The sequence below is a fragment of the Brienomyrus brachyistius genome, unplaced genomic scaffold (assembly GCF_023856365.1).
Source record: "Brienomyrus brachyistius isolate T26 unplaced genomic scaffold, BBRACH_0.4 scaffold36, whole genome shotgun sequence".
Classification (NCBI taxonomy): domain Eukaryota; kingdom Metazoa; phylum Chordata; class Actinopteri; order Osteoglossiformes; family Mormyridae; genus Brienomyrus; species Brienomyrus brachyistius.
Genome location: NW_026042311.1, coordinates 319069 through 331365, shown reverse-complemented (window position 1 = coordinate 331365; position 12297 = coordinate 319069). Strand labels below are relative to the sequence as shown.

General features: G+C 47.6%; 2 protein-coding genes and 2 long non-coding RNA genes across 4 annotated transcripts in view; 3 read left to right on the top strand and 1 right to left on the bottom strand.

The window, feature by feature from the left end:
- LOC125721932 (NACHT, LRR and PYD domains-containing protein 12-like) overlaps positions 1-12297 on the bottom strand; it is a 431572-nt gene that overhangs the window by 236439 nt on the left and 182836 nt on the right. The window lies entirely within an intron of this gene.
- Positions 1-12297, top strand: part of LOC125721933 (NACHT, LRR and PYD domains-containing protein 3-like) — a 158438-nt gene that overhangs the window by 118319 nt on the left and 27822 nt on the right. The window lies entirely within an intron of this gene.
- On the top strand, positions 8391-9072 carry LOC125721976 (uncharacterized). The gene is made up of 3 exons (XR_007386029.1): positions 8391-8517; positions 8710-8851; positions 8933-9072. It is a non-coding gene; the product is annotated as an uncharacterized LOC125721976 (long non-coding RNA).
- LOC125721974 (uncharacterized) lies at positions 9388-10853 on the top strand. The gene is made up of 3 exons (XR_007386027.1): positions 9388-9423; positions 9545-9672; positions 10294-10853. It is a non-coding gene; the product is annotated as an uncharacterized LOC125721974 (long non-coding RNA).

The window sequence follows — 12297 nt, the reverse complement described above, 5'->3', positions numbered from 1 at the left end:
AAAATATATATCAGCAATAAATACAAACCATCAATATGGATGATAAACCCAATTTATCATGTAGATCTGAACTGCATTCTTCCATTTGGTCTCTGTGAATTAGACAAAAACATAAAGTCCTCAATTCATCTACACAAATGTAACAGAAAGACTGAAAAGTTCCCCATTAAAATTGCTGTTACTGTAGATAAAGAATAACACTGTGGTATATTACAACAGCAATTCCAAAAAGTTGGGACATTGTGCAAATTGTAAATAAGAACACACTGCAATGATATGGAAATCTCATAAACCCGTATTTTATTCACAACAAAGCATAGAAAATGTATCAAACGCTTAAACCGAGACATTTTGCTATTTCATGAAAAATATTGGCTGATTTTGAATTTCAAAAATGTTGGGACGGGGGCAATAGGAGGCTGGAAAAGTTAGTGGTACAAAAACCCAACAGCTGGAGGAACAATTTGCAAATAATTATGTCAATTGGCAACAGGTCATTAACATGACTGGGTATAAAAGAGCATCTTAGAGCTGCAGTGTCTTGATGGGCAGAGGGTCACAATCCCCCTAATACTGCACTGACAGAGAGTGTAGCAATTTCAGAAAGAAGTTCCTCAGTATAAAACTGCAAAGAGGTTGAATATGTAATCATCTACAGCACATAATGTAATCAAAAGATTCTGACAATCTGGAGAATTCTCTGTGAATCTGTGAAAAATCAGACTAGATGCCTATGATATTTTGGCCCTTAGGCAGCACTGCATCACAAACAGGCATGATTCTGTAATGGAATCACTAAATAGGCTCAGGAATATTTCCCAAAAACATTGTCAGTGAACACAATTCGCGCTGCCATGCACAGATGCCAGTTAAAACTCTATCATCCAAAGAAGAAGCCTTATATCAACATGATCCAGAATCACCGACGTCGTCTCTGGGCCAAAGCTCATTTAAAATGGACTGCGGCTGAGTGGAAAACTGTTCTGTGGTCAGTCGAATCTAAATTTGAGATTCTTTTTGGAAACCAGGGACACCATGTCATCCGGACTAAAGAGGAGAAGGACCACCCAGCGTGTTATCAGCACTCAGTTCAAAAGCCAGCATCTCTGATGGTGTGGGGGTGCATTAGTACATATGGCAGGGGCAGCCTGCATATCTGGAAAGGCACCATCAATGCTGAAAGGTATATCCAGGTTCTAGAGCAACAGATGGACCCATCCAGACGACGTCTCTTTCAGTGAAGACCTTGCATTTTCCCACATGACAATGTCAAACCACACACTGCATCAATTACAACATTCGTAGAAGGAAGGTCCAGGTACTGAACTGGCCTGCCAGTGGTCCAGATCTTTCAGCCATGGAGAACATTTGGTGCATAATAAAATGAAAAATACGACGCAGAAGATCTAGGACAGTTGAGCAACTAGAATCCTGTATCAGACAAGAATGGGACAACATTCCTCTCCCAAAACTCAAACAACTGATCTCCTCAGTACCCAGACATTTACAGACTGTTGTTAAAAGAAGAGGAGATGCCACACAGTGGTAAACATGGCCTTGTCCCAACTTTTTTGAGACGTGTTGCTGCTGTGACATTCAAAATGACCTTATTTATTCCTTAAAATTATGCATTTTCTCAGTTTAAACATTTGATATGTTTTCTGTGTTCTGTTATGAATAAAATATAGGTTTATGAGATTTCCATATTTACATTTACATTTACAGGATTTGGCAGACGCCCTTAGCCAGAGCGACTTACATAAGTGCTTTGAGACTCTGCGATGAATTTCCGATGCTAGCTCAATAAGGACCCAAGCTATGAATACCATCTGTCTGAAAACTCCGTTAAGTGCAGAATTTTCTTCTTTTTTTTTAATCACACACACACACACACACACACACACACACACCAGAAAAGAGCCGAGTAAGAATACAGAAGTACTACGTCAGGTATTTCTGAAAAAGAGAGTCCTTCTATATCATTGCCTTCTGATTTAATTTACAATTTGCCTTTTTGGAATCAGGGCTGTAGTTTGGAAAGATGTATCTGCCATGTTAAGCTTTATTCACTGGGGCGGCTTCCTGATTTTCTCATGACAGCAGAAGAGAACCAGTGACATCAGGCTCCAGCACACAGAGACACAGCAGGCAGGAAGGACAGTTTTCCTTGCAGCCCTTTGTGCCCAGTGACATTTACAGTGATTCACTTGATTAGCAGAGCTAAATACCAGCATCTGATTTACAATCCTCAGGCAAGAAACTGGTTAAATAGTTTGTTGGTTAAATTCAGCACCTACAGGGCTAATGGGCCGAATATGTCCTTCAGCACTTACAGGATTACACCCCCTCCTGAGTGAGCACACAGCTTCCTATATGCAACCAGCAAACAGTGAATCCCCCCCCCCCCGCTACCCCACCCCTCGATAAGGCTCTGCTTTGCTTATCAATGGAGCCGCCTGCTCTGTGAGTGACTGGCCCACGGTCGCGCCGGCCTGGGACTCGCGAGTGAGCGGGGAGCGTCAGACAGGGGGGGGGCGCCTATTAGCTTGTTGCCCGCATCCCTGCCCCCCCCCGGCTTCTGTACCAGCTGGTCCCCGGGCCCCCACTAGCTGGGGCGATACTGCTGCCTATAGGGGAAAGCGTGAGAGCGGGTGAGAAGGGCAGTATGAGCGGAGGCAGGCCTCTCAGCTTACACCACCTAGCTGTCGGGGCCCAGCGGTGTCCATTACCACAGGCGCAACCCAAGACAAACACAGTATCTGCCGGCACTATAGCGCCCCCCGGTGTCCATTACCACAGGCGCAACCCAAGACAAACACAGTATCCGCCGGTGCTATAGAGAGATCAGGGAAAAGTCATACACACTGTGACGAGCTATAACACAGGCCATAACTCTGCCAGGGGCTGATCTGGGCAGCTAGAGGCACATCGAGGAGGAACAAAGGATGGGGGGGCAGTTTGACTTCCTCCTGATCTGGTTGGGCAGAGTCTGGCAAAGGAACACACCTGACCTCTTATCTGCAGCCGCATAACTGGCCCAGCTGCGCATGCAGGGCAGGCAGCCTGAGAGCTGACAGGGTCTGGCAGGGCAGAGTCTGGCAGAGGAACACACCTGACCTCTTATCTGCAGCCACATAACTGGCCCAGCTGCGCATGCAGGGCAGGCAGCCTGAAAGCTGACAGGGCCTGGCAGGGCTGCGCACTTTAGGAGCTCGATGGCTACCTCCAGGTCAGAGTTCCGACTCATATGCCCCCTCCATCCGCTTACTCGGACTGGATGCTAGTGAACAGCAGCACAGACGTCTCAGCATACCAGTTAATTCCAAAATAATTCAAGTAAAAGCATACCCATATAAGAAAGGTTCAAAAAAAAAATTGTTTAAATAATATGAACAGGAAGTGTCATGATCGCTGGTGAGCAGGTAATGCGCACGGGCAGGCAAGCGGGCAGGAAGCAGGCAAGCAGCCGATAGTCGGGGAAAACGGGGATTTATTAGGGAAATGGAAAGCAGGAAACATCGGACATCGACTAAAATCAATGACGGACAAGAAACTAAGGCAAGACATGAACTGAAATAGACGAGACTGGGCAAAAATAAGTGGACACAGCTGGGCAAGATCAGGGAAGTACACGTGGATAATCAGGGGGCGTGGCACACATGAGGAGTGGACAAGCCGGGCATGACAGAACCCCGGGCGCGCCTCAGGGGAGGCGACGGATGGGACGAGGGACACGGGACCTGGAAAACAAGAACAGAACCATTAACGGGAAACAGAGTACAGGACCGAAACACAGAACAGGCTCAGAGACAGGAAGCAGAACAGGACCTGACACAAGACGGGAAAGGCAGACAGACAGAGAAGGAAGGGAGACACCGAGCAAATAGGCGGAACAAAAGGGCCGGGAGTGAACGGAGGGGACACCGGGGGACGAGGAGCAGAGACGGGAGGAACAAAGAGAGGAGGGATGGAGACAGGAGACCAGGGAGAGAAGGATGGGGAATAAAGGGGAGCCTGAGGGAGCCACGGCGGGCGACGGGCAGCAGCCGGAGGGGCCGCAGGCGACCGGGAGGCCGGAGCAGGAGGGGACCTCGGAGGGGCAGAGGAGGCAGGACGAGGGACAGACACAAGGGACGAGGAAGAAGTCGGAGGGGGCACCAGGGAAGGTGAAGAGGGAGCAGAAGGGGACACCGGGGAAGGCAAGGAAAGAGGGGGAGCCGCAGCAGGCAACGGCGAAGTCACAGCCAGCCTAGGCGACGTCTTCCGATACGCCAGAGTAGGAGGACCCGCAGGCGATGAAAGAGCCGCAGCAGGGGAACCCGCAGGTGACCGACCAGGAGTCAGGGGCGGGAGAGAGGCAGGGCAACGAGGTCTCAGAGGGGGACCCGTAGGCGACAGCCGACCCGGAGGCCCAGGACCCGCAGGCGCTTTCCGAGCCCCAGAACAGGCGAGGGAGGGCGAGCCAGGTGGCAGGGTGGGACCCCAGCCCTGCGCCTGTGTCCTCTCCCCTTCTTGGACCCAGACATTAGGACCCTTGGACGGGGTCGAGCTTGCCGGGGCGAGGGCGGAGGAGTGACAAAGAGGGTCCCCGAGGGGTCCCATTCAAGCTCCTCCACCTCCAAGGAAGAAAGAGCAATGATTAGACTGTCCGGGACCTCCTTGGGGACTGGGGCAGAAGGGACAGGAGCTGGAGGGACTGGAGTGGGGTCGGGAGCAGGACTTACAGGGGTTAAAGTCACAGTTACTGGTGCGGACAGGACAGCGGGCGGAGGCAGAGGAGCCTCAGGCATAGCTGCAGCAGGTGGCGGGACGGACGGAAGCGCCTCGGGCAGAGGCGGAGACAGGGGGAGCGCCTCGGGCATGGGCGCAGGAGCTGAAAGCAGAGGCGGTTGCTCAGGCCGCGGACATGCAGGCAGAGGCGGCTGCTCAGGCCGAGGACAGAGGCAAAGGAAGTGCCTCAGGCCGGGCGGCTGCAGCAGGCAAAGGTGAAGGGAGCACCTCAGGCGTAGCTGCTGCAGGCGGCGGGACTGGCAGGTCCCGTGCAGGCGAAACGGGCATGGCCCCTTTCAGAGTCCGAGGCACACGCGGGAAAGTGTCCCGCACTGCGCTGGCCCTCTTGTTGACCAGTCGCTCCGGCCGGTAGAAGTACCGCTCGAGGGGAGGCCGTAGCTCCTTGGCGGTCCGGTGTGTTCCCCAGACAGAGGAAGCTGCCTGTGAAGGCAGCTTAGCAACGTTGGTGACGTCAGGGTCGGCTGGAGAGTCCTCTCGCTCACCGGCTGGGAGAGAAGCGGGGACGAGCACGCACGCTCCCAGGACGATCGTCGGGGCGACTGCCGGCTTCTTCCTCCTCTTCTTCCTTCGCGTCACGGAAGCCGCGGGAGGCTGCTCCACATCCGACGGGACGGACGGCTGGGGAACAACCTCCGCGATGTACGGTGCGTCCAGCCCCAACCTCTGTGCTGTCATGCGCTGAATCAGCTGGTGGAGGTTGGCGCGCACCTCTCCCAGACGATGCCTGCCCTCAAGTGGGGACATCGCCATCAGGAAATCGCTGCTGGAGCTGGCTAACTCCAGCACGACGGGGTCTTCCTGGACATCGGGCTGGGTGAGCCAGTAATATACCTCATGCAGCAGACCGAGACTTTGGTCCTCGGCCTGCTGCTGTGCCTCTCTTTTCTTTTGGTCCATCATTCTATCAGGGTCGCTGGTAAAAGCGCGTTAGCGCACGGGCAGGCAAGCAGGCAGGAAGCAGGCAAGCAGCCGATAGTCGGGGAAAACGGGGATTTATTAGGGAAACAGAAAGCAGGAAATATCGGACATCGACTAACATCAATGACAGACAAGAAACTAAGGCAAGACATGGACTGAAATAGACGACACTGGGCGAAAATAAGTGGACACAGCTGGGCAAGATCATTGTCATTGTCTAGATTTGAAAGTTTATTAGTAAAATAGCAAAGACAAGATACGGTTATTTGGGCAGAACATTTCACACGGATGCAATTGAAAGTATTTTATGGAGCTCAAATAATTCAGAATAACATTATACAGTAAGAATGACACATGAACTGAACCCAGAGGATTCTCCGTTGGCTATGGATATCGAACCAGGTCGGCGTGTACCAATTACCCCAGGAGGCTGGCATCTGCCAAGTGTCCCAGGGGCCCTGAGGGCCTTGGGAGTTAATGCTTGCTGTATGTGGAAAGGGCCCCAGGGGCCCAGGTGGTCAGCATGAGCTCTATATGCTGGGGCCCTCATGGTTAATTTGCCCCACTGGTCTGGCCATAACCCAGCCAAGGCTCCAGGGGGTTCTATCTTCAGTTTTGTCTGTAATTCTATATAAATAATATCAAATGTTGTTTAAATGGAATACAGCCAAAACTTTTGTTTAAAACAAGAGGAAACAAACAAGAAATGCATCGATCCGATATTTCGGTATCGGTGCCGATCCAGACCTATTTGATGGATCGGGTATCGGCCATGTGTGACCGATCCATGTCCTATACTTACTTATTTAGTTTTTTTCAATCTCTATAAAGATAGCTCCTATCTCGTGTTAAATGTATTTGTACAATCAATCCCACGACAGCTCTTTCCCATTTTACATGTGTTTTATTGCAGAATTCAAATCAAACTCTAACGCTGGCCCTCGGTCTTTATTGCTACTCGGTGGGTGTGAGTACTGTGACTTCCGCCTGCTGTGACGTCATGCGCATACTCTTCGCAGTACGAGGACCGTAACATAAGACGTGACGATCTGGGACTATTTTACGCTTTTAATCATACCTGTCAAGTATCCCGTTTTGGCCGGGAAAGTCCCGTAATTTACCCTTCTTTCCCGCCGTCCTCCCGTATTAGTATTTTCCCGTAAATCTCCCGTATTTTAACCTGCGTTATTAAAAAAAAAAAAAAACGTCCTGTCACGCTCGTCCGGGAAGCGGGCGAGTGCGCTGGCAGGCGAGCGAGCAGGTAACAGGCGAGCAGGCAAAAGAAGGGTAAACGGGGATTTATTGGACGGACCGGACACAGGAAACATCGCTCGTAGACGTACACTAGGTAACATCAATGACGGACGAAGGACTCAGGTAAGACACGGACTGAAATACACAGGACTGAGCAAATGAACTAGATACAGCTGGGTACAATCGGGAGAAAACACGTGGGTAATCAGGGGGCGTGGCACACAGGAGGAGCGGACGAGCCGGGCATGACACGTCCCCCCCCAAAACAAATCTCAGCTCTGTCACTAGTCTCGCGATAACTACCACCTGCAGTAGCCTACTACGCGGGGAAAAAAACACAGGAAAAAAAGAAGAAAAAAACAGACAGATGATGGATGCCAGGACAGAGAAGGAAGGCACTCCTGCCAAAAAACCAAAACCCTCGTGTAAATACCGCGATCAATGGGACAACAAATTTATTTTTCTGAAGAAGAGCAGGGTGGGGGACAGTCACGCGTTTTGTAAAATTTGTAACTGCGACTTTAGCATCGCACACGGGGAAGGAATGATGTTTGCCAGCATGACAAATCCGCCAAGCACAAGCGCCGGCTGAAGGCACAAAAACATGCCCAGGCGATGTCAGCATTCGTGACGAGAAATGCCACTGAGGCAGACCAGGTCACAAGTGCAGAGGTAAAAATGGCAATGCTGTGTGCCAAAAACAACATTCCTTTCTCCTTCCATGATGACTTCAACAAGTGTGTAGCTGACATGTTCCCGGACTCTGCTATTGCACGAAAATACTCAACGGGAAAAACGAAGGCTACTCAACTCATCAAAGGTAAGTTAGCTATATAACGTTAGCTACCTATCTTACTGCTGGGCTACTGTACGTTTGCTAAAACGGTATAAAATGTGTTTGAAATGTGTTTGAATATTCTAACATTTGAGCATCAACCCATGGCATGCATGTTGTAGGCTACTAGCTAATTACTGGACACTCAACAGGTGCCATAGCAGCAGAACTACAGGATGAGTTGGCCAAAACATGCCGATCTCAGCCCTTTTCACTGATGTGTGATGAATCCAACAACAGAACAACAGACAAAGAATTCGTCATCCTGACTAGACTCTACGATGAGGCCACTCTGCAGGTCGCTACAAGATTCCTGGAGATGCCTACATGCAATGTAGGAAATGCAGAAAATCTGTATGGAAAGCTGAGTGAGGCATTAAGGTAAGGGGAACTGCACTGTGTTGTTGACATGTTTAGTAGTTTGGATTTAATTACAACCTTACATTTTGTCTGAGACGTTTTGTGGCATTGCTTCCTGTTTCCAATAGAAAAAGAAGCATCCCATGGGATAACCTGATTGCCTTTAACTCTGATAATGCGAGTGTTATGAAAGGCTGACATATCCCGGTCATCAGCAGACTGAAGACCAGCCAGCCCCACATCCAGGACCTTGGCTGCATCTGCCACCTCGTACGGTTGGCCACTGGCTGTGGCATCAGAGCAGCCCAGGTACCGGTGGAAGACATCCTGGTGGGGATATACACCCACTTTGATAAAAGGTAAATGCATACATATAGGCCTGATATTTATCTCGCCTAATGTGTGTGTTACAATGTAACAACATTGCATGTGGCTAGCTCATGAACAAGGTAGCCTAGTAGACCTGCAGTTCATATTCTTTACACACACTCACTCAGTCACTCACTCACTCACAATTCCAACCACTAACAGAGTAATTTTCTATCTCTCAGTGCAAAAAGATGTTAAGTCTACAAAGAGTTTGTAGACTTCACTGATTCAGACCACCTGAAGCTCCTCAGGTACTGCAGCACAAGATGGCTAAGTCTGTTAACCTGCATCCAGAGGGTGCTGAACCAGTGGGATGCACTACAGGTAGGATGGTAACTCCACTCAGCAGATATCTACACAGTTTACTATGCAGTTTACTATACGCTGTATCTCTATGTACTTTAGGTCTACTTTAACAGTCATGAGGAAGTAGAGAGGAGTGTTAAAGTGCGTGATCTGGCAAGCCATCTGCGTGATCCAATCATGAAGACCTATTTCCTGTTCCTGAGTGCTAAATTCAGCCTTTATCTGAATTTAACATTGCCTTCCAGGTGGGTGTCAATGATATTGAATGAATTAGTGAATAATAATATATAATTAAATGTTTGTGTTTATTGTAGCATTCTTATTTCACTGTTATTTTGTTGTGACCATTGATATTATTTGCAGTCAGAGGGAGCACAAATTCACAGACTTGAAGAGGAGACGTGCAGGCTGATAAAGAGGATCCTGGGCTACCTCATACCAGCCAGGGCAATCGTGGGTGTACCTCTCAGGGAGGTGGAGTATGGAGATGGACATCAGTTGGCTGATGAAGATCTCTTTATCGGAGCAGACACAAAGGCATTCATGAGAAGCACTGAGCTCCCTGTGTCAGCCGAGAAGAAAATCTTTCAGTGAGTGTATTACCCAGTAGTTATATTATGATATCATCTTTTGACAGTATGAAAGTATGGGCTGTAGTGTGCCTAAAAATATTACCACTAATGCATTTTTTTCACTCTTATGCTGTTGTAGAACTGTGAGAAGCTTCTATGAGGCAGTGCTTAAGAAGATGTTCTCCACCTTTCCCCTCGACCATCCACTCCTGAGGGACCTGAAAGTGCTGGACCCTGCAGCTCGCCTTAACATAACTCCAGGGACAGGTAGATAATAGAAAGAGTTTCCAATAGGCTTTATGCCCAGCTCCACTACTTACCCTAGCAACCACCCTAGCAATGGTCAGACACACCTGGATGTGTAGTGTATTAGCAGTAACCTTATAAGAGCAGAATAAATATGGCTATGTAATATGAACAATGTATGAACAATAGGTACATGTATGTGCAATGTAGTGGCAGTATCATTATAGTAGTAGTAAGAACAATATATATATATGCAGTGTATTAACAGAATATATTACAGAAAAACTGAAAAAATATGGATATTTAGTATGAACCATATAAACAGATATGTACAGTATGTACAGCTATGTGCAGTGTGGTAACAGTACCATTGTAGTGCAGAAATTGACAGGAAATAAAGGAGCTGGCTTAAGTTCAGGAAGTAGTGGAGCTGGGCATAAAGCCTATTGATGTTAGGCAAGGCAAGGCAATTTTCTTTGTACAGCCCATTTTTACAAACAATTTGTCTCAAGGGCTTTACATTGCATCATAACATCCTCTGGGGACAGTTCCCCATTGATAACCAAAGAAATAATTGGCACAGTATACTTGATACTTGTTTAGATTTGCAATGTTCAGTCAAACACTTGTTTTACTTTACAGTGGAAAGGCTAGGGGCCCTGTTCCCCCAGTTGAGGCTGAAAGAGGATAAGATGAGGGAGGAATTCACAGACTATCAGGTGACAGATAGCAAGCAACTCCCCCAAGAAGACAGAATCGACAAATTTTGGGGCCTGGTAGGAAAGGACATGAGGTTCAGTGAGCTGCCAAAACTTATGAAGGCTTTACTATGCATTCCCCATAGCAATGCAAGTTCAGAAAGGGTGTTTAGCATGGTACGAAAAATTGTTACAGAGAATAGGATGTCGTTAGACAACAGAACTGTTTGCGCTCTACTCTCATGTAAAATTAACCACTCTGGCTCAGCCCACAAATACACTCCTTCCAAAACAGTCTTAAAGAATGCAAAGTCTGCAACAAATGAGTACAATAAGTCACTAAAAGAGTAAAGAAAAGTTATGTGAAATGAAAAAAAAACTACAAAAAAGCAATATGAAATGAATGAGTGTGTGAATGTGAAAAGAATGTGGGATGAAAATGAAATGTAAATGTAAAGACAAGCAATGTTAAATGAACAGAAAATATGCAAATAAGCCTTTAAATAAATGCTCCTCATATATACCCTTTTGTGTTTTCATTTAGGCTATGAATGTTCACAGCATGTCAGTGTCAGCAAAGGTAGGCCTATCATTGGCTTAATGCACAGCTGCACTACTTCCTGAACTTCAGGCAGCTCCTTTGTTTCCTGTCTGCCATTATTGGACAAACTGATCACCTGGATTAATTAGTTTGTCCAATAATGGCAGACAGGAAACAAAGGAGCTGCCTGAAGTTCAGGAAGTAGTGCAGCTGTGCATAAAGCCAATTGTAGTTTATAAGCGGTTGACAAGTGGTGATTAGCTTTCTTGTCACCTGCTTTAAAATGTAAGGGATACTGGAGCTTGGTTGGGGTGGTGGGACTGCTCGCGGCGGGCGCCGGAAAATTTCCCTTATTTTCAAATCCAAAACTTGACAGGTATGCATATATAAAACACTTCCCACGCAGCACATTATGCTTTATTATCTATTTATTATTCAAACATCAAACTTTGATGACGTCAATGTATATCCCTGACATAAATCACTGACGTGAAGCTATGGACATCATACTTAACTAGCTGACGTTTTAGTATTTTATATAGCATGATGGGTGCAGGTCTAACTTAGTGTATAACTTAGTTTCGGCAGTGGTTTTGCTATATAGAGTCCATCGTCATGATCCCATAGTTAGCGGAAGCGAAAATAGTGTAATTAGTACAAGTTCTAACGAAAAGTAATGTAATGTAATACCGAACAGCTTTCAAAAATGCGGTACCGCAATACCTTTTTGGCACCGGTATCCCGCGCAGCATCAGTCTGCCTGAGAAATTTCATAAAGTGTGGATCTTCCTATACGTGCAGCACGAATAAATAAAAACCTCTGCTTTGTGTACTTGACAAATCTGTGTGCATCATCATACTCAAAACCGCCCCAAATAAGCCACGAAATTAACCATGAATCCTACCATACTGTGGTACACAGCTTTGCTTCTTATGTTTCTTCCACACAAAAAGTTGCAGGTTTATGACAAAACGTGCTCGCGTCCGGACCAGTAAGTGCAACAGGGGGGCAGAACTGCGGAGGGGGGCGGTACGATCGTGCTCGGTTGCGGTATAAGGCAGCCGGGCCCAGTGTGGTACGCGCTTAGTCTAATTACAGGTTCTTGTGGGAAGCTTGTGTGATATATAACCTTGTTCATGTCAGGTTTTGGGCTGGTTGCGAGCGCTATCGCACGGGCAGGAAACAGGCAGGCAGAACACGGGGAAACTGGGATTTATTAGCACTAAAACGGGACGAAGCACGAACATCGACTAACTAACATCAATGACGGACCAGGAACGAAAGCAAGACATGGACTGAAATAGACAGGACTGGGCGAAAATAATCGGACACAGCTGAATACAAGGGGGAAGCACATGTGTATAATTAGGGGGGCGTGGCACACATGAGGATCGTACGAGCTGGGC